The sequence below is a fragment of the Odocoileus virginianus genome, chromosome 30 (genome assembly GCF_023699985.2).
Source record: "Odocoileus virginianus isolate 20LAN1187 ecotype Illinois chromosome 30, Ovbor_1.2, whole genome shotgun sequence".
Taxonomy (NCBI): domain Eukaryota; kingdom Metazoa; phylum Chordata; class Mammalia; order Artiodactyla; family Cervidae; genus Odocoileus; species Odocoileus virginianus.
The window spans coordinates 426250-450364 of record NC_069703.1 but is presented as its reverse complement, the minus strand read 5'-3'; the positions used below and the strand labels follow the sequence as shown (position 1 = coordinate 450364).

At 37.9% G+C, this 24115-nt stretch overlaps 1 protein-coding gene across 6 annotated transcripts in view; it reads left to right on the top strand.

Annotated features, from left to right (window-relative positions):
* The window catches only part of STAT4 (signal transducer and activator of transcription 4), a 135600-nt gene that overhangs the window by 69693 nt on the left and 41792 nt on the right, over positions 1 to 24115 (top strand). The gene's annotated exons all lie outside the window — the stretch shown is intronic.

Below are 24115 nucleotides of genomic sequence, written 5' to 3'. Positions count from 1 at the left end.
ATCAAATCCAATATCACTGACACTATAGGTGTATCACCAAGCACTAAACATGGCGCCTCTTCAGACAGCAACATCCTGTAGAGTTGCCTTACAATATCTTCCTCGCCTAGAGGGTTCCAAGAATGCTCTCTCATAAAAATGAGGTTTCTCCATATACTGTGGGCTTCCCAGGTGGCCCTAGTGGTAAAGAACCTGCCTGCTAATGCAGGAGAGAGGTAAGAGATGCAGGTTTGATCCCTGGGGTGGGAAGTTCCCCTGGAGGAGGGCATGGCAACTCACTCCAGTATTCTTGCCTGGAGAACCCCATGGACGGAGGAGCCTGGTGGGCTAGAGTCTATGGGGTCACACAGAGATGGGCATGACTGAAGTGACTTGGCATGCATACACACCACATACTGTAAGATTCCTAGGGATCTGGCCTCATTCTAATGCTGGGCATAGGCACCCTGTCACACGAATGCAGTCTTGCTCTGCTGCTGAAGGATGTATGTTTGCTTTTCCTAAAATGATTTGTTGACTCATACACATTTTTTTTTTTCAGAAATCTCCTTCAATTGGGGACATTTTTATTTTTTTCCTATGCAGTCACTAAATTATAAAACTTAAACAGAATTAGGCATGTGTTTTGATTGTCTCCTGTTCTGCCAAGTTGGACAATCCCCAATACCGAGTGATTTATTTGCCAGCAAAGCCACAAAAGCACAAATGAGACCCCAAGGGTTACAAATGTTTTTGTAATATCTGTGTTCTAATGGATGGCTAATTATTTTTGGCTTGAGACCTGTTAATAACAAAACAAAAATTAGGAGAGCTGGAATTCTAATATCATTTAATGCAACTCTTAATGTTACTGATGAGGCCATAATGACCTGATCAAAATTCCTCAGTAACAGAAAAGCTGACGGGGGATCTTTCTCCTGCAGAGCTCACAGCAAATCCCAATGATGCACCTGTAGTCTTAGACTATTCATAAGCCTCTCTGCTGATGCCAACACTGTCCCTCTCCAGAAGCTGCTGCTACTGCTGCTAAGTCACTTCAGTCGTGTCTGACTGTGTGCGACCCCATAGACGGCAGCCCACCAGGCTCCCCCATCCCTGGGATTCTCCAGGCAAGAGCACTGGAGTGGGTTGCCATTTCCTTCTTCAATGCATGAAAGTGAAAAGTGAAAGAGAAGTCGCTTAGTCGTGTCCGACTCTTCGTGACCCCATGGACTACAGCCTACCAGGCTCCTCCATCCATGGGATTTTCCAGGCAAGAGTACTGGAGTGGAGTGCCATCGCCTTCTCCTCCTCCAGAAGCTAGGAGTTAGCTATTTTCTGTTCATATTATTAACAAGGATGCATGTGTGTGTGTGCATGTGCGCTCAGTTGCTCAATCGTGTACAACTTTTCTGCAAACCCACGGACTGTAGCTTGCCAGGCTTCTCTGTCCATGAGATTCTCCATGTACGAATATTGGAGTGGGTTGCCATTTCCTACTCCAGGAGATCTTCCCAACATGGGGATTAAACCTGAGTCTCCTGCATTGGCAGGTGGATTCTTTCACCACTGAGCCACCTGGGAAGCCTGATTAGCAAGGATAGTGAATACTACATTTAGAAATCAGGAACAACCTGAATATTCATAACAGGAAGCTAGTACCACAAATGTGGCCTTGCCAGATAAGCCAGTAACACATTTATTTAACATCATGTTTTTGAATACTGTTTAACAACACTGAAAAATAATTGGGACGTATGTACCCATGAATTCATGACTTTGGCTTGGCTAGGACAGTGTAAAGACTGTGGCTTTTATTTTGAAATGAGAAACCACTGGCAGGTTTTGGTTGTGGAGTGGTATGATCCTGCTTAGTTTTTAACAAGATCACTCTGTTTAGCCATACTGAACAAGGCTGGTCATGGTAGAGGTGATGAGGTTTGGATTCTAGCTAGATATCCATCAGTGTTAGGTTTTGAAAACTATTTTCCCACCATCTGTCATTCATTATATGGGGATTTAAATATGTATTTAATACATTTTATCAATAGAATTTATGATGAACTGAAAAACCATTGGGTGATAGGTCTTCATGAAAATAACACCAAGTCTGATTTTTCCTTTCCTTCTCAAACACCTGCTTCTATACCAAGCATTACTGTATCTCTATGGTGTCAGGTAAGATTCCTTTGGGACTTCTTTGTCCAGTCACCAGAAGAACCAAGTCTTAGTCCAGGAAGCATCAAGCATCAGTTAGGGCCCATCCTTAATAAAATCACCCATCAGCAGCAAAATAAGAAAATTTACAAAGTCAAATTTATTCCTTTTAAAGGATTTAAAAAAAATTCTGTAACATTTTGTATCCTTGGGATAGAATGTTCTGTTTTCTTGAAATGATGATGTACATGACAATATTTCTGGAGATTTCCTTATATACTATTTAAGCAGAGTAAAAAGTTGGCCACTTTATATTAGTCACCAAAAGTTCTACTGTTTCTGGTCCATAAAATGCTCATGTCTGAAAAGCACAGCATTAGTCTGTATGGCAAGATCTTCTTCACATGTGCCTGTTGTGAATGTCCTTTTTTTTGGTAACTGAATGACAAACGACCACTAAAAATTTGTGCCTACAGTCTACTTTTATCCTGTCCCAGAAAATAGATGTTGGCTGGGACTTAACATGGGAAAAGCAAAATTCATTGATTTAATTCCTTCATCATTAAAGTTTTGTTCAGTTAGAATAGATTTTTCTTTGGTTATAAAAGTAATACATATTAATTATAGGAAATTTGAAAAATATGGCAAAGAATAAACTATCCATAATGCTACCATGCAAATTTCAACCATGGTTGATACTTTAGTATATTTCTTCTTATCTTTTAAAATGCATTAGAGATGGATGCATGCATTTTTTTTTCACAAAATGGAGATTACACAAAATGGTTGTTTCTTTAGTATATTACGTCAAAAAGCTATTATAGAGGCTCTGATGCTTAGAAAACTTAGTAACCCATTACTCATACTCTCAAACCTAGTTTGCTCATCAGAAATGTGCAAATAAAATTACATATATTTGAAAGACTGAGGTGATGAAAAACATACATAGGGAAAAGCTACAGATTCCCCAATGCCTGAGAAAATTACTTCAAGTTAAAATAGAGCTTAATTGACATTAAAGACATATTACTATATCATGAGACTAATAAGGTAAAATAGTGACAAGCAATTTTTAAAAATCAAATTATGGTTCAGCTTGAATAGAAGCAACCCTATAAGCAAGAGAAATGGGGCTTTCTATTTTTGCTCTTAGGAACTCTGACAAGAAAGAGATTTAAATTTCAGCATATCCCTAAAGATTTTTTTTCCAGTTTACCATGGTGCCTGGAAATCATGCCTTTGACTTTGGTAATGAAGACTTCAAGTTTACAATTGTGTATAAAAATCTCTCCAAGCTTCTAGATAAAATACATTAGAGGAGAAAAGGATAAAGACATACAACATTAAAGCCTAAAATGACTGGACAGTTAAATACCAAAACATGAGTGAAATCTTTACATTATGAGACAAATAAATAAAACTAAATTAGGATAATCAACCCCACATTCATCCATTGAAGCATTGCCTAAAGATACATGCTTGAGTCTAATGAAAAAATCCTTATAACAAGAGACTGGCAAGCTCAAAAGGATATATTTTAAAAAAACATACCTCTGAAAATGATCTACTCCACAATATGAAGTTTTTCAGGAAACCACATGTATAAAATAGGAAAACAAACATAAAAGAGATAAATAAGTTTAAATAAAAATTTCAAACAGATAATATGAAAAGAGGGAGATATAGGAAGGGATTCTAAGGAGGGAAAAAGAGAAACAGTACAACTAAATCCATGTTGGACATAAGGAAGGACAGAATTGATACGATGGAGAATGAATAAATAATGTGGGAAGTGAGCTTCCCAGGCGGTGCTAGTGGTGAAGAACCTGCCTACTTGTGCAGCAGACATAAGACACAGGAGATTGATCCCTCGGTCAGGAAGATGCTCTGGAGGAGGGCATGGCAACCCACTCCAGTATTCTTGCCTGGAGAATCCCCAGGGACAGAGGAGCCTGGTGGGCTACAGTCCATGGGCTCGCAAAGAGTTGGACACAAATGAAGTGGATTAGCATGCAGTCAATGTGGGAAGCACCCAATGTAGTGAAGTGAAGGAAAATGGAATTTGGAAATCAGACACTGAAGGGCCAACAAACAAAATTGCTAAAGAGACCAGAACAAACAACAAAAATAACAATTGAAAATATATTCTCAGTTCAGTTCAGTCACTCAGTCAACTCTTTGCGACCCCATGAACTGCAGCACACCATGCCTCCCTGTCCATCACCAATTCCCGGAGTTTATCCAAACTCATGTCCATTGAGTCAGTGATGCCATCCAACCGTCTCATCCTCTGTCTTCCCCGTCTCCTCCTGCCCCCAATCCCTCCCAGCATCAGGGTCTTTTTCAATGAGTCAACTCTTTGCATGAGGTGGCCAAAGTATTGGAGCTTCAGCTTCAGCATCAGTCCTTCTAATGAACACGTGGGACTGATCTCCTTTAGGATGGACTGGTTGGATTTCTTTGCAGTCCAAGGGACTCTCAAGAGTCTTCTCCAACACTGCAGTTCAAAAGTATCCATTCTTTGGTGCTCAGCTTTCTTCACAGTCCAACTCTCACATCCATACATGACCACTGGAAAAACCATAGCCTTGACTAGACAGACATTTGTTGACAAAGTAATGTCTCTGCTTTTTAATATGCTGTCTAGGTTGGTCATAATTTTCCTTCCAAGGAAAATTTTCCAAGGAAAATTTTAATTTCATGGCTGCAGTCACCATTTGCAGTGATTTTGGAGCATCAAAAAATAAAGTCAGCTACTATTTCCACTGTTTCCCCATCTATTTGCCATTAAGTGATGGGACTGGATGCCATGATCTTAGTTTTATGAATGCTGAGCTTTAAGCCAACTTTCTCACTCTCTTCTTTCACTTTCATCAAGAGGCTCTTTAGTTCTTCTTTGCTTTCTGCCATAAGGATGATGTCATCTGCATTTCTGAGGTTATTGATACTTCTCTCGGCAATCTTGATTCCAGCTTGTGCTTCTTCCAGCCCAGCGTTTCTCATGATGTACTCTGCATATAAGTTAAATAAGCATGGTGACAATATACAGCCTTGACGTACTCCTTTTCCTATTTGGAACCAGTCTGTTGGTCCATGTCCAATTCTAACTATTGCTTCCTGACCTGCATATATGTTTCTCAAGAGGCAGGTCAGGTGGTCTGGTATTCCCATCTCTTTCAGAATTTTCCAGTTTTTTGTGATCCACACAGTCTAAGGCTTTGGCATAGTCAATAAAGCAGAAATAGATGTTTTTCTGGAACTCTCTTGCTTTTTCGATGATCCAGTGGATGTTGGCAATTTGATCTCTGGTTCCTCTGCCTTTTCTAAAACCATCTTGAACATCTGGAAGTTCACAGTTCACATATTGCTGAAGCCTGGCTTGGAGAATTTTAAGCATTACTTTACTAGCATGTGAGATGAGTGCAATTGTGTGGTAGTTTGAGCATTCTTTGGCATTGCCTTTCTTTGGGATTGGAATGAAAACTGACTTTTTCCAGTCCTGTGGCCACTGCTAAGTTCTCCAAATTTGCTGGCATATTGAGTGCCCCACTTTCACAGCATCATCTTTTAGGTTTTGATGTAGCTCAACTGGAATTCCATCACCTCCTTTAGCTTTGTTCATAGTGACGCTTCCTAAGGGCCCACTTGACTTCACATTCCTGGATGTCTGGCTGTAGATGAGTGATCATGCCGTTGTGATTATCTGGGTCATGAAGATCTTTTTTGTACAGTTCTTCTGTGTATTCTTGCCACCTGTTCTTAATATCTTCTGCTTCTCTTAGGTTCATACTATTTTTGTCCTTTATTGAGCTGTTCCATTGCATGAAATGTTCCCTTGGTATCTCTAATTTTCTTGAAGATCTCTAGTCTTTCCCATTCTATTGTTTTCCTCTATTTTTTTGCATTGATCACCGAGGAAGGCTTTCTTATCTCTCCTTGCTATTCTTTGGAACTCTGCATTCAAGTGGGTATATCTTTCCTTTTCTCCTTTGCTTTTCACTTCTCTTCTTTCCTCAGCTATTTGTAGACCTCCTCAGACAGCCATTTTGCTTTTTGTATTTCTTTTTCTTGGGGATGGTCTTGATCACTGCCTCCTGTATAATGTCACTAACCTCTGTCCATAGTTCATTAGGCACTCTGTCTATCAGATCTAGTCCCTTAAATCTATTTCTCACTTCCACTGTATAATCATAAGGGATTTGATTTAGGTCGTACCTGAATGGTCTACTGGTTTTCCCCACTTTCTTCAATTTCAGTCTGCAATAAGGAGTCTGAACCACAGTCAGCTCTCAGTCTTGTTTTTGCTGACTGTATAGAGCTTCTCCATCTTTGGCTGCAAAGAATATAATCAGTCTGATTTCGGTGTTGGCCATTTGGTGATGTCCACTTGTAGAGTCTTCTCTTTGTTGTTGGAAGAGGGTGTTTGCTATGACCAGTGCATTCTCCTGGCAAAACTATTGCCCTGCTTAGCCCTGCTTCATTCTGTACTCCAAGGCCAAATTTGCCTGTTACTCCAGGTGTTTCTTGAATTCCTACTTTTGCATTCCAGTCCCATGTAATGAAAAGGACATCTTTTGGGGGTGTTAGTTCTTACAGGTCTTGTAGGTCTTCATAAAACCATTCAACTTCAGCTTCTTCAGCATTACTGGTTGGGGCATAGACTTGGATTACTGTGATATTAAGTGGTTTGCCTTGGAAATGAACAGAGATCATTCTGTCGTTTTTGAGATTGCATCCAAGTACTACATTTTGGACTCTTTTGTTAACCATGATGGCTACTCCATTTCTTCCTAGGGATTCCTGCCCACAGTATTAGATATAATGGTCATCTGAGTTAAATTCGCCCATTCCAGTCCATTTTAGTTCGCTGATTCCTAGAATGTCAACATTCACTCTTGCCATCTCCTGTTTGACCACTTCCAATTTGCCTTGATTCATGGACCTAACATTCCAGGTTCCTATGCAATATTCCTCTTTACAGCATCAGACCTTGCTTCCATCACCAGTCACATCTACAAATGGGTGTTGTTTTTGCTTTGGCTCTGTCTCTTCATTCTTTCTGGAGTTATTTCTCCACTGATCTCCAGTAGCATATTGGGCACATACCGACCTGGGGAGTTCATCTTTCAGTGTCCTATCTTTTTGCCTTTTCACACTGTTCATGGGGTTCTCAAGGCAAGAATACTGGATTGGCTTGCCATTCCCTTCTCTAGTGGACCACATTCTGTCAGACGTCTCCACCATGACCCATCCATCTTGGGTGGCCCTACACAGTGTGGCTTAGTTTCATTGAGTTAGACAAGGCTGTGGTCCATGTGATCAAATTGGCTAGTTTTCTGTGATTGTGGTTTCTGTCTGTCTTCCCTCTGATGCCCTTTCTCAGTGCCTACCATCTTACTGGGGTTTCTCTTACCTTACACTTGGGGGTAAGTCTCTTCACAGCTGCTCCAGTTCCCCTAGAAGAATACTTTCTTGGGATGACAAATCATTTAGATATGGAAAGTATGCTCAATTCCTTATTTTGACATGGGAATTTCAAAATAACAGAAATTAACTTTTACTTCAGATACTTAAAATGAAGTTCAGTGGTAGTATCATACAGTCAAGACATATGATTGGTGCAGGTGAAAATGGTGGAATTATAGATGGTGCAAGCTGGGAGTTGTACATAGTTTACAGCCTCTTCTATCAATGCAGCAGTGCATAGAGGAGTGTGGGGTGGGTGTGGGGTAATCCACCTGGAGACTGTGGTGAAAACTAGGTTGTGAACTACTGGGCACAAAAAAACTTTTGATAAATTCAATGATAATTGATATAAGCTTGTAAAACTGTATTTATACCTCCCCAAATAGTGGAGAAAGTGACAGAAAAGAAGTATGGGCTATATATAACAAAATCAGGCAAAGTAAATAGAAAAGTACGTGACAGAGTACAACTGAACATATAAATACGGCAGTAAATGCAAGTGGATTGAACTCTTCTTAAGAGGAAGAAAGTTCTCATTTAGAATCAAAACAGAAAATGCAGTGACGTGCTATTTACAAACAACTCCTGAAATGAGGTATATGTGTGCGCTCAGTCACCAAGTCATGTCCAACTCTTTGCCACCCCATGGATGTAGCCCGCCAGGCTCCTCTGTCCATAGGACTTTCCAGGCAGGAATACTGGAGTGGGTTACCATTTCTTCCTTCTGGGGCTCTCACCAACCCAGAGATCAACCCTGGGTCTCCTGCGTCTCCTGCATTAGTAGACGCTTTACCACCGAGTCACCTGGGAAAGCCCAAAATGAGGTATAAGGAGAATTAAAAGTAAAAGTTTGGGTAAAAATAATGCAGACAAAAATAGAGTATGGTCATTATATATTGTTATAATAAAAAATAATAAAATATAAATGAGCTGACATTTATTTAATACTCAGAATGTGTAACGTTTAATCCTCTTGGTGGTTCTGAGGTGGTTAGACAATGTCAAATTCCAGTTCAAAAGCAATAATCAGGACAAATATTTTATCAGAGACAATTTCAAATAGAAATGTAACATTCACAGATCAATATGCACCAAATGGTACTGAATCAAAATATAAAGTAAAAATTATAAATACAGGAAGAAATGAGAGACATCAAAGTGGAACACTTTAGTAAACTTCTCTTAGTTTCTGACATATCAAGTAGGAAAACCATAAATGAACAAGATCTAAATACTGTAATTTAATGAGGTTGGTTTAATCAATATATCACAGCATTTTAATGGTGACAAATTATAAATAATCTACATGTCAACAGTGGAGAGTTTATTCAATAAATTAGGGCTAAACAGCCATTCGTCAGCTATTAAAAATGATATTGTAGATGTTTGAATGACATTGAAATTTAATTACCAATTAAGTGGAAAAGCAGATATATAATAATATATAAAGTGTGTGTAAATTTTATTTTCTTAAGTGTCTGCGCATGGAAAATATAAACTGAATGGCACATTAAATGTTAACATCAGTTATCTCCAGATCTTGTGATTATGGGTGTCTTTTATTAGTATTAGTATTTTTGCACTTAAAAATTTCTCTTCAAAGGGTATTTTTGCTTCTGCAATCTGAGCAAAACATAATTGACCTTTGTTTAATGATTGACTCTGATATTCTTGAACATCCCACTTGATTCTCATAACTTAAGAGGGCAGGGTACAGATTTTAAAGCGGAGAAAATCAAAGTTCAGAGATGTAAAGTGGCTTTTTTTAATGTCACAGTTAATGGCAGGGCTGGGTAAAACCCTGATTCTGACCTCAGATGCTGAGGACTTTCCAGTGCCTTCTGTATAAACCATGTCTCCACAACGGCCTGGCTTCAGCACCCCAAGTGGTTCATGCCCTCAGGTAATAAACTATATAAACTTGTACCGCTTAATAGGAGTTTTCATCCAAGATGATAGGAAAAAGAGGCAACTACATCAATTATAAGCACTGCACGAGCAAGGAGTGTAGAAATGAGACGAATACATTTTGATGGATACTGATGGTACAAATAGTCCCGGAAGCCAGAGCCAGTCAGTTTAAAAGGCCTTGAAGGACAAGTTCCACTGGGTTAGTGTCTTTACTAATGTGGCCTTGAGAGAAAGTGACCCTTTAAATATAAACATGTTATTGTGACTTGCATTTTAAGCCTCAAGACCACTTTGAAGTGTCACTCTGGGTGTCTGTAAACCAACATTAGGATTCCGAGTTTTAGAACCGGTTCTGAGACCTATCCTCATGGTCACAGTTGAGTAATAAGTCACTTGGGCATCACTTTCCATTATTCATGAGCTATTAGCAACCCTTCAGTTTCCATTTCTCTCAGTAGCTGAACAGTATTAATGCCTCCGCTACAATTCAAATAGATTCCGGATTTTTGTTCAATGGAAAATGTTTAATGGTCACTTTGAGGGTTACTTCATAAGTGTCAACAGTCTCCAGAGAATGGTTTTATTTCTTCCGATTGGAATGGTTTTCCACTTCTAGATGTAAGAGGTCTAATTTTCTAATTTTTGCACAATATGTAAATTAATTTAAAAGTTTTTTACTAATGGACTTTTTTGATATCATGGAAATAGCTTTCTAATTTTTCCCTAATTGCTTAAATAACACGTCTTTGTGAAAATTCAGACAATAATGAAAAATCTAAGATGAAACTAAAAATTCCCTAAAATTCCACTAAAATAAAATTACTACCACTATCATTTTGGTCACTATCTTTTCATGTTTTTACTGCACATTCACCTATAGTCTACCATAAATTAGATTTAACATATGCTGCTTTTTTATTACAGATTTCTCTTTTTCCTCACCTCCATCCACACCATCACCCGCAAAGACATCAGTGTTAACATCAATGGGTACTCTTCCATACCTATATCTCATTTCTAAATAAAATAAGAACATATGTAATTTATCCCCATGAACATTATATGTTCTCTGAAATTTTGCAAATGAGAAGTCAGGATCTTGTCATTAAAAAAAAATGAAGTTGTGTTAATCATTTCTCTACTTTCTAAACTTTACATCACAGAAATCTCTAGATCTTAATGGTAGCAAATGGTCCATGGAGTGGATGTGCTGTAATTTATTGAGCCATTCCCATTAGTAGAGCAGGCACTTTACCTACAGTTTTTCTCTACCATAGTGTGGTAACAAACAACCTGGTGTGTGTGTCCATATGGGCTATTGCCCTTATTTTTATGGGATAGATTCCTAGAAATGGACCTTCTAGTCCAAGGTATAGTTGGATTTTTATAGGTATTGTCAAGATTGCTTTCTAAATAGGTTGTAAAATTCACATTTCCATCAGCAAAGTCTATGAAGACCCTCTTTCCCATATCTCCATTAATAGTAGGTATTTTCTTTTCATCTTGCCTACCTGATTGTTAGGAAATAATATCTCTTTTTACTTTGTTTGCTTTTCTCTGACTACATGTGAAGCTGGTCATCCTTTTTCATATTTATTTGTTACTTAGATGTGCTCTTTTGTCAATTTTCCATTCACTTTCTTGTATTGCGCTCCCTCTTATCAATTTCAAATGATTATATATTAAAACACTAAGAATATTTTTCATGTTAAATAACAGTTACTAATAATTACCTCAATCTACCATATGTCTTTTGGCTTTATGACATGTTTTTCCATACAAAAAAAATTTAAATGTAGTGAAAAATTCATTTTTGTATAGTTTCAGGGGGTCTAGCCTCGGTTAAAAGTCTCCCAATTCTAAATTATACATGTTTTCCTGACTTATTCTACTTTTTAAAAAAATTATCTTTAATCCACATAGAATTCTTTATATAAAGATCCAACTTTTCTTCTGGATTAATAGACAATTATACCAGCAAGACTTTTTAAATAATCATTTTTCCCCACTGAATTGAAATGCTTTTTGTATGTTCATTTTTAACGTAATAATCCTCTACCACTCTCTTGTTATGCTCTGCTAGTCTAGATATATGTCAAAATTAATGATTATAAAGTATGTTATATAGTATATTTGTACCTTAAATATACTACACTTTGTAGTATATTTCAGCATCTTATATGGAAAGTGCTTCTCCCCCCAACTTGGTGACAATGACTTGAGTGGTTAAGTGGTTGAAAACACACACTCTGGAGTCAGATTGAACCTTGGCTTCAAGCTACTTCTTCTCGCTCTCTCATCATGCCTATCTGTAAAATCAGGATGATAGTATTGATCACAAACAGTTGTTGTGAAGATTAAGTGAAATGAAACATAGAACACTTAGAAAATTCCCTGATATATTTTAAGCACTGAAAAATTAAGTAGCTTTTGTAATTTTCCTAACTATTGTGCAACATTTCTTTCATACGCATTGTATTGCCTCTTTATTTCAATCCAAACTCTCCAAAAGCAACTCCTGGAAGTCTAACTGCAATTACATTAAATATGTGTATTCATTTTGGGATGATTAACATTTTTAGGAAAAGTCCCACATCCTAAAATTCTGTTATGTTTATTTTATGTTGTTTTTAATTTATGCCTTCTCAGATCTTTAGTCTTCAGTATGACCCTAGTTTAATTGATGTAAAACGTGTACCTTTCTTTTTACATTTATTCCTAAGTTTTAAAAGTATTTTCTTACTATTTTGATGCAACATTATTTCCATTTTCAGTTTGAGATGATTATTACCAGTGTAGAAAAAAATGTCATCTTGTTTATCATTCTAAAATTTCTTATTAATCTCTTATTTTTTCTAGATATAGACATATCAACAAGAGAGATGTGTGTATACCTTGTTTATCAATATTAACATTTAGTATTTCATTTTCTTGTCTTTATATTCTCATCTAAATAATCTTTGATTATAAGGATGATATATTCTCGCTGTCATGAGAGCAAAGGTGAAAGGGTGACTAAAGGTTTCTACTAGACGTAAGCAAAGGGCATCAATTCTTTTACTATAAGTAAAGGATGTGTCTTACCATACAGACAGCAGGAGGCTCTAAGAGCATCATCCCTACTATTCAAGTCTCCCCAAGGCAGCCTGACTACCTGTGATAGGTCAACCAGGATGAAGATCCCACCAGGGCTTTTTGAAGCAAAGTTGCCATCCCCAGAAGTATTTCATACCTTGCTATCCTCTTCCAGCTAATCTCAAGACTCTAGTATTATATATTCCTGGCTAATAGGGTTAGATGACTAATAAAAACCCCAGAAGAATTTAAAGACCATCTCTTTACCAACACTGAGATCAAATAATATGCTTTTTCTATTTTTTCTCAGTTAGGAGGGAATTACTGTAATTTATTCATCTTCTCATTTGATCATTCAGCAAGCATTTGCAAGGTTTCTGTCAGATGACAGCTACTACAAGATTTGTCTTAAAGAAAGCCAATTCCTGCTTTTGGAAGATGCCAAGTATAGACTGGGAATAAGACATAGGAACAAATAAAGGAAATGTTACAAGTTTATAATACAAATTGGTATTGAGAAGCATGGAGGATTTGGAATTTTACCTTTTCTTTAACAAATGAGCTTATTGTTTCCTGTGCCAGTTAAAGACTTGAGACTTCCGGATAATAAAGAGCAAAAGTAGAAATCATCGCTTCAGGCTCATTTGCATTAGTTTCCTTTATCCTCTGGATCCTACGACTGTGACACAGGTACTAGAGGGGGCCCACCGTGACTGTCAACACACTCAGTGGGTTGTGTCGTAGGAGAGGAATCCTGAGCTTGAGGAATTCACTGCTTTTACAGCTAGGGGAAGCAAGCCTGTTCTAGATGGAGACGTTACCACATCACTTAAGGCTGCCTGCTGCAAATACAGCCCCCGCAAAATGAAACGAGTGATGAGTGGTCAGGGCTTTGTATTCTTGGCACACCAGCAGGATCACACAGGAGCACTCAGGGTCCATGGCAGATTGCCTGTATGAAGAGCAAGTACAATAGCCAGAGGTTATTAAGACTGAAGTCATTTAAGGAAATGTGATTCAATAATTTTACAATCAAACACATAGTAATTTTCTGTTGGTTGGTATAACCACTGCAACTATCTTGAGGTTCCATAAAGAATGGTAATCCTTGAACAGATTTATCATGGGAAATATTATAAAGATAATTTCCAGGGAGAGTAAAATTGAATGCAACTGTGACTGAAGGGGTCCAGTTAAGTAAGAAATGCATTTTTAAAAAGACAGTAGTGATTTGGAAAGGTGATGGTTTATAGAATGAGATACACCTGTTTTTTGAAGCACTCCTTCACCTTAACTTTAGAGTTCGGTGCCATTCACAAATAACGTGACCTCTGGGCTTCCTAACAGGACTATTGTCCTGTTATTGTCAGCTTTTATAATGCTTTTATAAATGCACCCTACATATAATAGGTATTCAGTAAATGGCAGGTTCTAGTATTGTTATGTTCAAACATATAAATGATAAGTAGAGTTTGTTAACATCTACCTTGTTCTCTTCCTGTCACTTTGAATTAAGCAATTCATTTCTCTCTTAATTACAAGACTGTGAGTTCCCCAAGAGCATTGAAATTTAGTCATTACAGTGATCTAACTAGACTCTGACTCTCCTTTTTTCTCTTTTCACCTGAATGACACATTTTCAAAACCAACATTCATCTTTTACAAAAACCTCTGCCTAAATCAAGCCAAGAGAAAGATCTGGTATGGAGCATATATGAGTGATTTATCACTACTTGTTTTGTTTTAATCATAAAAGTAACACATGCTTAAATATCTTTAAAATTCCAACAATACCAAAGAATAGAGATAAAATGAAAGTATCCAGCTCCCCCCCCCCAGTCTCATTTCCCCAAGGATGATCATTAGTGAGAGTTTATCATGTTCCTTCTCAAGCCTTTCTATTTGCTTAGAAAATGTAGTATTGATTATTTTCTTCCAAAGGTTTTATGAATTATGCTCAGGTGGGAGCACTGTATTATTATGTCTTATTGCTAGCTTGTATGAGTTGGTTTTTTAAATTTAAAGCAGCTGTGTACTTGTGCACATGTGCAAGTTAATCCTAAAGAAATGCTGGGAAAGTCCCTGCTCTTTAATGTTTTGAAAATCCCCAATACATAGTCTTTCTTTTTCTGGAGTTTCTTTTATATTCATTTAAATATATTTCCCAGAAAACAATTGGTCTTTATTGGTTTTTTTAGTCAGTTTTCTTCCTTTTTGTGAAACTAATAGGAAGATTTTTATCTTGTTTTCATTGATTTACCATTTATGGTCTTTAAACTCTTCTAACACCCCCATGAGACAACATAAAAAAACCCTCTTCTCTTTTTAGAGCACTTTATAAGTTACATGCTTTACAAACTTCCCAGGTAGAACTAGTGGTAAAGAACCTGCTTGCCAATGCAGGAGACAAGAAAAGAGGGTTTGATCCGTGGGCCGGGAAGATCCCCTGGAGGAGGTGCATGGTAACCTACTCCAGTATTCTTGCTTAGAGAATGCCATGGACAGAGGAACCTGGAAGGCTATAGTCCGTGGGGTCGCAAGGAGTCTGAAGCAACTGAGCATGCACAAGTTACAAAGCTCTTTCTTGTCTGGCATGCCCCTCACAATGACTCTCTGATACCAGTATTATCTCAGCTGATTAAGAAGCAATTCCCAGGTGGCTCAGAGGGTAAAGTGTCTGCCTACAATGTGGGAGACCCGGGTTCGATCCCTGGGTCAGGAAGATCCCCTGGAGAAGGCAATGGCAACCCACTCCAGTACTCTTGCCTGGAAAATTCCATGGATGGAGGAGCCTGATAGGCTGTAGTCCATGGGGTCGCAAAGAGTTGGACACCACTGAGTGGCTTCACTTTCACTTTCAAGGAGCAATTAGAGTAATGAAGTTTAAGAAGTACCTTGCCTAAGGTCACACAGCTAGTGACAACCACAAACTCAGGTTCCCCTGACTTTATATAGAGAACTTTCCCACCACTTCATGGAGCAGTTGTCTAGGATAAGCTAAGCCTTCACAGACACAGAACATGGTGCCAAAATAGACTCAGAATTTAAGTCTGATGCCTTTAAGAAGTATTTTCTTTTAGTTTAAAAAATAAGCCAACACAAAAAAAGTAAACCAAGACAAACTTATTTACATCTACAGTTAATTTTAAGTTCATTTAAGATGTATGTATCATTATTAGCATAAATAGAAATGGGGCATTAATAATTTGTATCCATGGAGAATCTATACCTCATTTCTCTTTTATTAAGAAAATCTTTGTGATGATGAGAAAATTTCAGTTCAGTTCAGTCGCTCAGTTGTGTCCAGCTCTTTGCAACCCCCTGGACAGCAGCACGCCAGGTTTCCCTGTCCCTGAGCTTGCTCAAACTCATGTCCATCGAGTCAGTGATACCATCCAACCGTCTCATCCTCTGTTGTCCCCTTCTCCTGCCTTCAATCCTTCCCAGAATCAGGATCTTTTCCAATGAGTCAGTTCTTCACATCAGGTGGCCAAAGCATTGGAGTTTCAGCTTTAGCATCAGTCCTTCCAGTGAATATTCAGGACTGATTTCCTTTAGGATTGACTGGTTTGATCTCCTTGCAGTCCAAGGGACTCTCAAGAGAATTTAAAGTCAACTAAACAGAGGAGAGTGGAAAAGTTTGCTTAAAGCTCAACATTCAGAAAACTAAGATCATGGCATCTGGTCCCATCACTTCATGGCAAATAGATGGAGAAACAGTAGAAACAGTGTCAGACTTTATTTTGGGGGCTCCAAAATCACTGCAGATGGTGACTGCAGCCATGAAATTAAAAGATACTTACTCCTTGGAAGGGAGGTTATGACCAACCTAGATAGCATATTAAAAAGCAGAGACATTATTACTTTGCCAACAAAGGTCCGTCTAGTCAAGGCTATGGTTTTTCCAGTGGTCATGTATGGATGTGAGAGTTGGACTGTGAAGAAAGCTGAGCACCAAAGAATTGATGCTTTTGAATTGTGGTGTTGGAGAAGACTCTTGAGAGTCCCTTGGACTGCAAGGAGATCCAACCAGTCCATCCTAAAGGAGATCAGTCCTGGGTGTTCACTGGAAGGACTGATGCTAAAGTTGAAACTCCAGTACTTTGGCCACCTCATGCAAAGATTTGACTCATTGGAAAAGACCCTGATGCTGGGAGGCATTGGGGGCAGGAGGAGACGGAGAAGACAGAGGATGAGATGGTTGGATGGCATCACCGACTCAATGGACATGAGTTTTAGTAAACTCCGGGAGTTTGTGATGGACAGGGAGGCCTGGCTTGCTGAGATTCATGGGGTCGCAAAGAGTTGGACACGACTGAGCGACTGAACTGACTGACTGAAACAACAGAGGCAGGCAACTCTACTCATTGGAATTTTCTCTTTCTTGGTCAAAAGAAAAGCATAAGGATATGTGAAAACTGTGACTTCTGAATGACGGTTTTTAAAAATAGACTTTAAAATTTTTTTTAGAACTGTCTTAGGTTCACAGAAAAATAGAGTGGACAGTACAGAGTTCCCATACCTTAGCCTCTCCCTGCTGCCGGCCCCCCAGAGTTTCCCTTGTTATTAACATCTTGCATTATTAGTGTAGTGTATTGGTTGTAACTGATGAACCAATAATACATTATTATTAGATAAAGTTCATATCTTGCATTACCCTTTGTTCTTTGTGTTACCAGGTTTTTGAGTTCTAACATATGCCTCATACCATCTACCCACCATACAGTATCATACAGATGAGTTTCACTGCCCTGAAAATCTCCTGTGCTCCCCCGCCCCATTCATCCTTCTACCCCACCCTGCAAACCTCTGGCAGCCACTGATCTTTTTACTGTCTCCACAGTTTTGCCTTACAGTATTCTTGTAGTAATATGTTTCCATTTCCTCCATGCCTTTGTGTAGCTTGACAGCTCATTTCTTTTTATCACCGAATAATATTCCATCATAGAAATGTGGTGGTGGTTTAGTCACTAAGCTGTTTCTGACTCTTGTGACCCCGTGGACTGTAGCCCGTCAGGCTCGTATTTTTAGCATGGAATTTTTCTAGGCAAGAATACTGGAGTGGGTTGCCATTTCCTTCTCCAGGAGATCTTCCCAACTCATGGATCGAACTTGAGTCTTCTGCATTGCAGGCAGTTTCTTTAACATCTGAGCTACCAGGGAAGCCCTCATGCAAGTATGAACCACAGTTTATCCACTCACCCATTCAAAGACATCTTAGTTGCCTCCAAGTTTTGATAATTATGAATAATGTTTCTATAAACATTTGCTGATTTTTATGTGAACATAAGCTTTTAATGCATTTGGGTAATTTCCTAGGAGCAGGACTTCTGGGTTGTATGATAAAGGTGTTTTTAACTTCGTAAGAAGCTGCCGAAGTGTCTTCCACATTTGATAGTTCTGTTGCACTGTATCCTCACCAGCATTTGGTATGGTCAATGTCAACCTGACAGATGTGGAGTGATACTTCATTATTGTTTTAATTATCATGAAAGAGAATTGCTTTTTAAATCTATTAGACTGGCCAGTCTAAATCAGCCTTAAGACAACTGGATTAACTCTTCTTCAACTTAGTATTTTTTTTTTTCACCTTAGATATATCCTTATAATTCTAGTGAGGAAATCTTAGGAAAAGCCTTTAAGAAAAATCATGTACTCAGAACAAAGAGAAGGAAATAATAAGCTGAAGCTGAGAGTGTGTTGTCATGGCCAGTGTGTTTGATGCTGGTAAGGAGCAGGGATAAACATGATTTAACAGCAGTATTCAGGATGATAAAAGGGGAGAGTATGAGCTGGCAGCCAGAAGTGTGCAGTAGATTGCAGATTGCCAATAAAAACATGAATGAAAACATTTTACCCAGTAGTTGGAAATAACTGCTTCATATCTCAGAGATACCATAAAAGAAGAAATATCAACATTTGACTGTAGTGTGGTTGCAGGTAGTTTAAAAAAATAAGAAATCAAAAATATCTCAAACTGATGTTAGGAGGAGAGCTGGGAGAGCAGAGATAGGGGCTGCCCTGCCCATAGCCCCTTGGACCTTATGGCTTTAGTTCAATCAAGTGGACTTCAAAGTGCCGGCATCTGTGGGGTTTTGCTTTAGGGCTAGTAATGACAAGAGCTGATATAAAAATGCTCCAGTTCCCAAAGCCCTGGAATAGATAAATCTGTGCTGTGCTAAGTCACTTCAGTCATGTTTGACTCTGTGAGACCCTATCGACCATAGCCCATCAGACTCCTTTGTGCATGGGATTCTCTAGGAAAGAACACTGGAGTGGGTTGCCATTTCCTTCTCCAGGGGAATCTCTCTGACCCAGGGATCGAACCCACGTCTCTTACATTTGTCTCCTGCATTGGCAAGCAGGTTCTTTACTACTGGCACCACCTAGGAAGCCCAAATAACTCTAAGGCACATGTTCTACCCTATCCTGGGGGTTTCCAGCCCATCTGAGCCAATGGCTGGGTGGCACACCCTTTACTGGATGCCTTCTCTTCCTCATCTCACTGACCCACTCCCATAACCGTGCTTTTGGGGATGAACTTTCAGTTATGCTTCTTGCACTGGCATCTTTGTCTCAGGGTTAGCTTCTAGAGAAACCCAGGCTCAGACAGTTGTTGGTTACCCATTTATTCAGAATCCTCCATCCCCTTTAGTTACTGTGCCTCCTTCTTTCAAGGCTGTCCTGAAATTTCCCCTTTTATTTGCCCTGGAATCCATTACACTCAGCCTGCAGGCGCCAGGTCCCTGTAGCCAGAGAGCACATCTGATAAATCCTTCACAGTGCAGAGGGAATTACATAAATGCAGTGTGTTAACTCTCCCTTATTTATGTCTTTGCATTTTAAAGGGGATCCTTGGGAAGACTGAAAGTCTAGCGATGAAATCTCAGATTTCATGCCACCCGAATGAAGGATATCGTTTTGAGCAGCCTCATCACTTCCTTTACCTCTGACTCTGGTACTCTTTGGACTATCTGGGAGAAAAAGAGCAGAGAAAAACTAGTCATTCTTTAGTGACAATCAAATTTACAAATTAAATGGAAGGCACTAAGAATTTGAAGGAAAGCCAAGGAATTTAGCCAAAAGCAGCAAAAATAATAAAATAGCACATTCGTTGATTTTAATGCAGGAGGAAACAGCAACCTACTCCAGTATTTTTGCTGGGAAAACCCCATGGACAGAAGAGCCTGGCGGGGTATAGTCCAGAGTCACAGAGAGTCGGACACGACTGAGCAACTGAGCACGTTGATTCTAAGACACTTTTTCCTGCATTTTAACGTCTCTGAAATCAAAATGCATCTTATGATCAATAGCATCTCTAGTTACAACTGTCAGGTAGCAGTCACAATGTTATGGCCATTTCCTGTGATGTAAAATTAAGTCATAGCTCTTCATGTCACTTTGGTTGAACTATGTGCACTGTTGATAACAAGACATTGAATTTAATTGCTGTTTAAGTGTCATTAATATAATACTGTGATTTAGGATTGAAACAAACAGTGTTCATGCATGTGGAATGTTGTTCAGTTGCTCAGTGGTGTCTGACTCCTTGTGACCCCATGGACTGCAGCACGCCGGGCTTCTCTGTCCTTCACCATCTCCTGGAGTTTGTTCAAATGGAGAAGGGGACAGGAACAAATCAGCAACACATAAATTTGATATTTGTTAAGCAAGCTAATTGTCACTAGGTGGATGGTCCTAAATTCCATGTTTTCTTAGAAAGCAACAATAAAGTACTTTACAAGATATAAGAAAGGGAGGAAGATGCCCACTATTAGAAGTTGTATTATATTTTATTTTTGAGACTCATGCAAAAGGATTGCCTATCATAGACACTGCAACAGTGGCAAGAGAAATCACCAAATGCCTCACAATAGATGAATAAAATATCAGCACAATAGCAGGCTGGAGGAAATGAATCACGCATTGCACAGGACTATCATTAAGATGTACAGTTAGATTTATCAGAAACTTCCTGCTGCCTTTGAACAGAATGCCCTTAATTTACAGCATGATACCACTGAGGAAAAATTAAAATACGTGCCTAATTGTTATCAATTACACTGCTTTTCATAATCCAAACTCACACTCTTGATCCTTTTAAGTATCCATTTGCGGAACCCTCCTACACTGTTGGTGGGAATGTAAATTGGTGTAATCATTATGGAGAACAGTATGTACAGTGTGGAGTTTCCTTCAAAAACTAAAAATAGAGTTGCCATATGATCCAGCAATCCCACTTTTAGGCCTATATTATATTTTTGTTTCAAGGCAAAAAGCATTCTTAAAGATAAAGATCAGTTCATAGTGATGAAAGATTTGACTAGTAATTTATAACAAGTATGAATGTGTATGAAAGAACCACAAGAAGAAAAATTCACAAACTAGATTTTAACATGCCTTTTTCAATATTTGATAAAATTAATGAGGCAGAGAGAAATCATCAAGGATACAGAAATTTGAACAAAACAATTAAAGTTAAGTTAATGAACTTGTATGAGACATTTGCATCCAACAACTGCAGAATTCACATTCTTTACAAGCTCACATGGAACATTTACAGAAAGTCCATATGCTGGGCCACAAAACAATTCTCAGTGAATTTTGTGACTGAAGTCATTCAAAAATCTATTCTGATCAGACTTTTAAAAATCTATAACAATTAGTTAAGAGGATAATAGAAAATCGCTATGTTTGGAAATTAACCAATGCATTTGTAAACAAGTCATAATGTGAAGGTGAAATTCTGATGGAAATTAGATAAAGGAAAAGGGAAAATTGTTATCAGTAGTCAAACAAGATTTGATTCGTATTTGCAGAAAAATCCAAAAGAATTTACAGATAAATTTTTATACTTGGTAAGAGATATTATAAGTACCTTATTAGAATTATTGGAATTTAGCAAAGTTGCTGGATTCAGTCAATATATAAAAGTCAAATATATTTCTACATACTGGTGAAAACACTTAAGAAAGATACTATCCATTATCAAAAATACCAACTACATAGAAATAAACTAACAAAATTGTGTAAGATCTCTGTGGAAAGATATAATGCTTAATAGAGAGGCATTAAAAAAGACCTAAATAAATAGATTAGAACACAATTATAAAGATACGAAGTATCTAAAGATTTAGTGCCATTCAGATTCTCAACAGGGTTGTGTGTATGTGTGTTTGTAGCTTGATGAGGTGATTCTAAAATTTATGTGAAAATGCAGAGAAAGCCTATTATTCTTGACATCAAAAAACTTGTTATACACCTGTAGTAATTAAGATGGTCTGTTGATAAAGCAGATAGAACCATAAGGTGGAATGGAGTCAGAAACCAACCCATCCATATATGGGCACTTGGTTTATGACAGTTCACCCAGCAGTGGTGGTGAAAAACTAGAATGTTCAATAAATATTGTTGGAACTAATATTCATATAGAGAAAAGTGAAAGGGACCACTCATATTAATAAGCCCCAAGTGAATTACAATTAGGGAAAAACTCTAAAGGCTTACAATATATATATAGGGAAAAGTCTCCATGGCTGTAGATTAGGGAAAGATTAAGTCGTAAAAAACTAACCCTAAACAGAAGAATTAATAAATTTGACTTCACTAAAATTAAAAACTTCTCTTTATTGACACTAAGAGATAGTGAAAAGATAGCCAGAGATAGAAAGTATTTGCAATACCTATACATAAGAGAAAACAGACACATACTAGCAAAAGGGTAATTTCCCTTCCTCCCTCCAACTTGGTGGCTCAGACGCTAAAGAATCACCTGTAATGTGGGAGACCTGGGTTCAATCCCTGGAGGAGGGCATGGTAACCCACTTCAGTATTCTTGCCTTGGAGAACCCCCATGGACAGAGGAGCCTGGGGAGCTACAGTCCATGGGGGTTGCGAGCAGCTGGACACAACGGAGCAACGAAGCACACAGCACACATGTAAGAGAAACTCACAACTAGAAGAAGGGCAATCTCCCTGCCTTCCTTCCTGCTCCCAGCATGCACTTAGGGGTGGGCTTCCTGCTGTTCTGTTTCTGATTTTTGTTGTGGCTTTCTGGGAGGAGGAGTGTCCGTGGCCCCTATACACAGTAACTACTAAAAGGTGAACATAACTACATCTTTTGATAACATACACACACACACACTCAGCTGAATCACTTTGCTATACACCTGAAACTAACACAGCATTGTAAATCAACAATACTTCAATAAAAAATAAAATTTTTAAATTTACCTGATCATTTTAAAAAGTGCTAATTTTGTTTTGAATCTATAACAATCAATTTTCCATAAGATGTTTTCATCTCATATATTTAAGTGAGATAAAGGTTTAGGAAAATACAAAAGGAAAGTGAAAAGATAGCCTGGGTAAAAAACGTGGTGATTCTCTGCTCTTAACAAAGCAGAAAAAAAATGACTGATGTAACCTCACAGTGGGGAAACTGAAATGTGAAAGGGAAGGTAAAAGAAGTCCAAGTAGGAAAAAAAAGAAAGAAATTTAGACAAAGGAGCTGAGAAATGATGAAAGATAGTATCTGAATGATCAACAATGAAGAACTTCTACAACACTGAGAAAAACAAATAGTGGTGATTCTTAGGATTTTAGAGGAACTCCTGATCTTGGATAGAAAAATCTTTCAACTTAACATAAATAACAGAGCCTCCAAACTAGTCCTGGGAGAAACCCTTAATTGTTTTCAGTGGAAACAATTGTTTTAAATAATTAAATATTTAACAATTATTTTAAATATTTAAAATAATTGTTTTAGAAATAAGGGCAAAATGAGAAAACAAAGCTTTTCTTGGAGAGTTCAATAGAAGGTATATGGGGAAAAATCAATAGATAGGAAAATTTTAAAACAGGAATAAATTCAAACTAAGGAGAATCTGAAATTGTTAGCATGCAGAAATCAATTTTTGGTATCCCAGCTTAATGAGCAGGATAATTTTAATTTCTTAAGAGTTTTTGTCAATTCATTTTTGTTTTTTTCCTTTGGAGTTTTCTGATTTTAAAGGGGAAAAAATGTTTTGAAAGTATTAGAATATGAAACCAGATATTTGGTGTTTACCCTAACTTTATCAATAGAAATGCTAATTAGAAAGCATCATCTAATAACATTGTAGCAATTTTATGGTCAAGGCCATAAAAGTGTTTACAAACAATAACCTCATTTCTTTCCCTGAAATACCCTTTGATTTACTAGTCTATACAATCTACTTTTGATTATTAATTTTCCACTTTGTCATTTGTTATTTTATCTTTTCTACTGTTGATCTTTTGGCCATTTTGTGGATAAGTAGCACCTCGTTCAGAGAGGAGGGGGAAGGAAACTAAATAAAAAAATAAATGCATTTGTTTACATTTATTGTGCTTCCTGTTAATCCTGCCATGGAGAGGTCTAGTAACAAAGTTTGACACTATTGACTAAAATGATGCTGCTCAAATTAGTCCTGTAAACCAAGAAAGCACAGACACCTATGGGAGCCTAGCAGGTAAAGGAAGTGAGTTCCTGAGTCACTCAGTGATG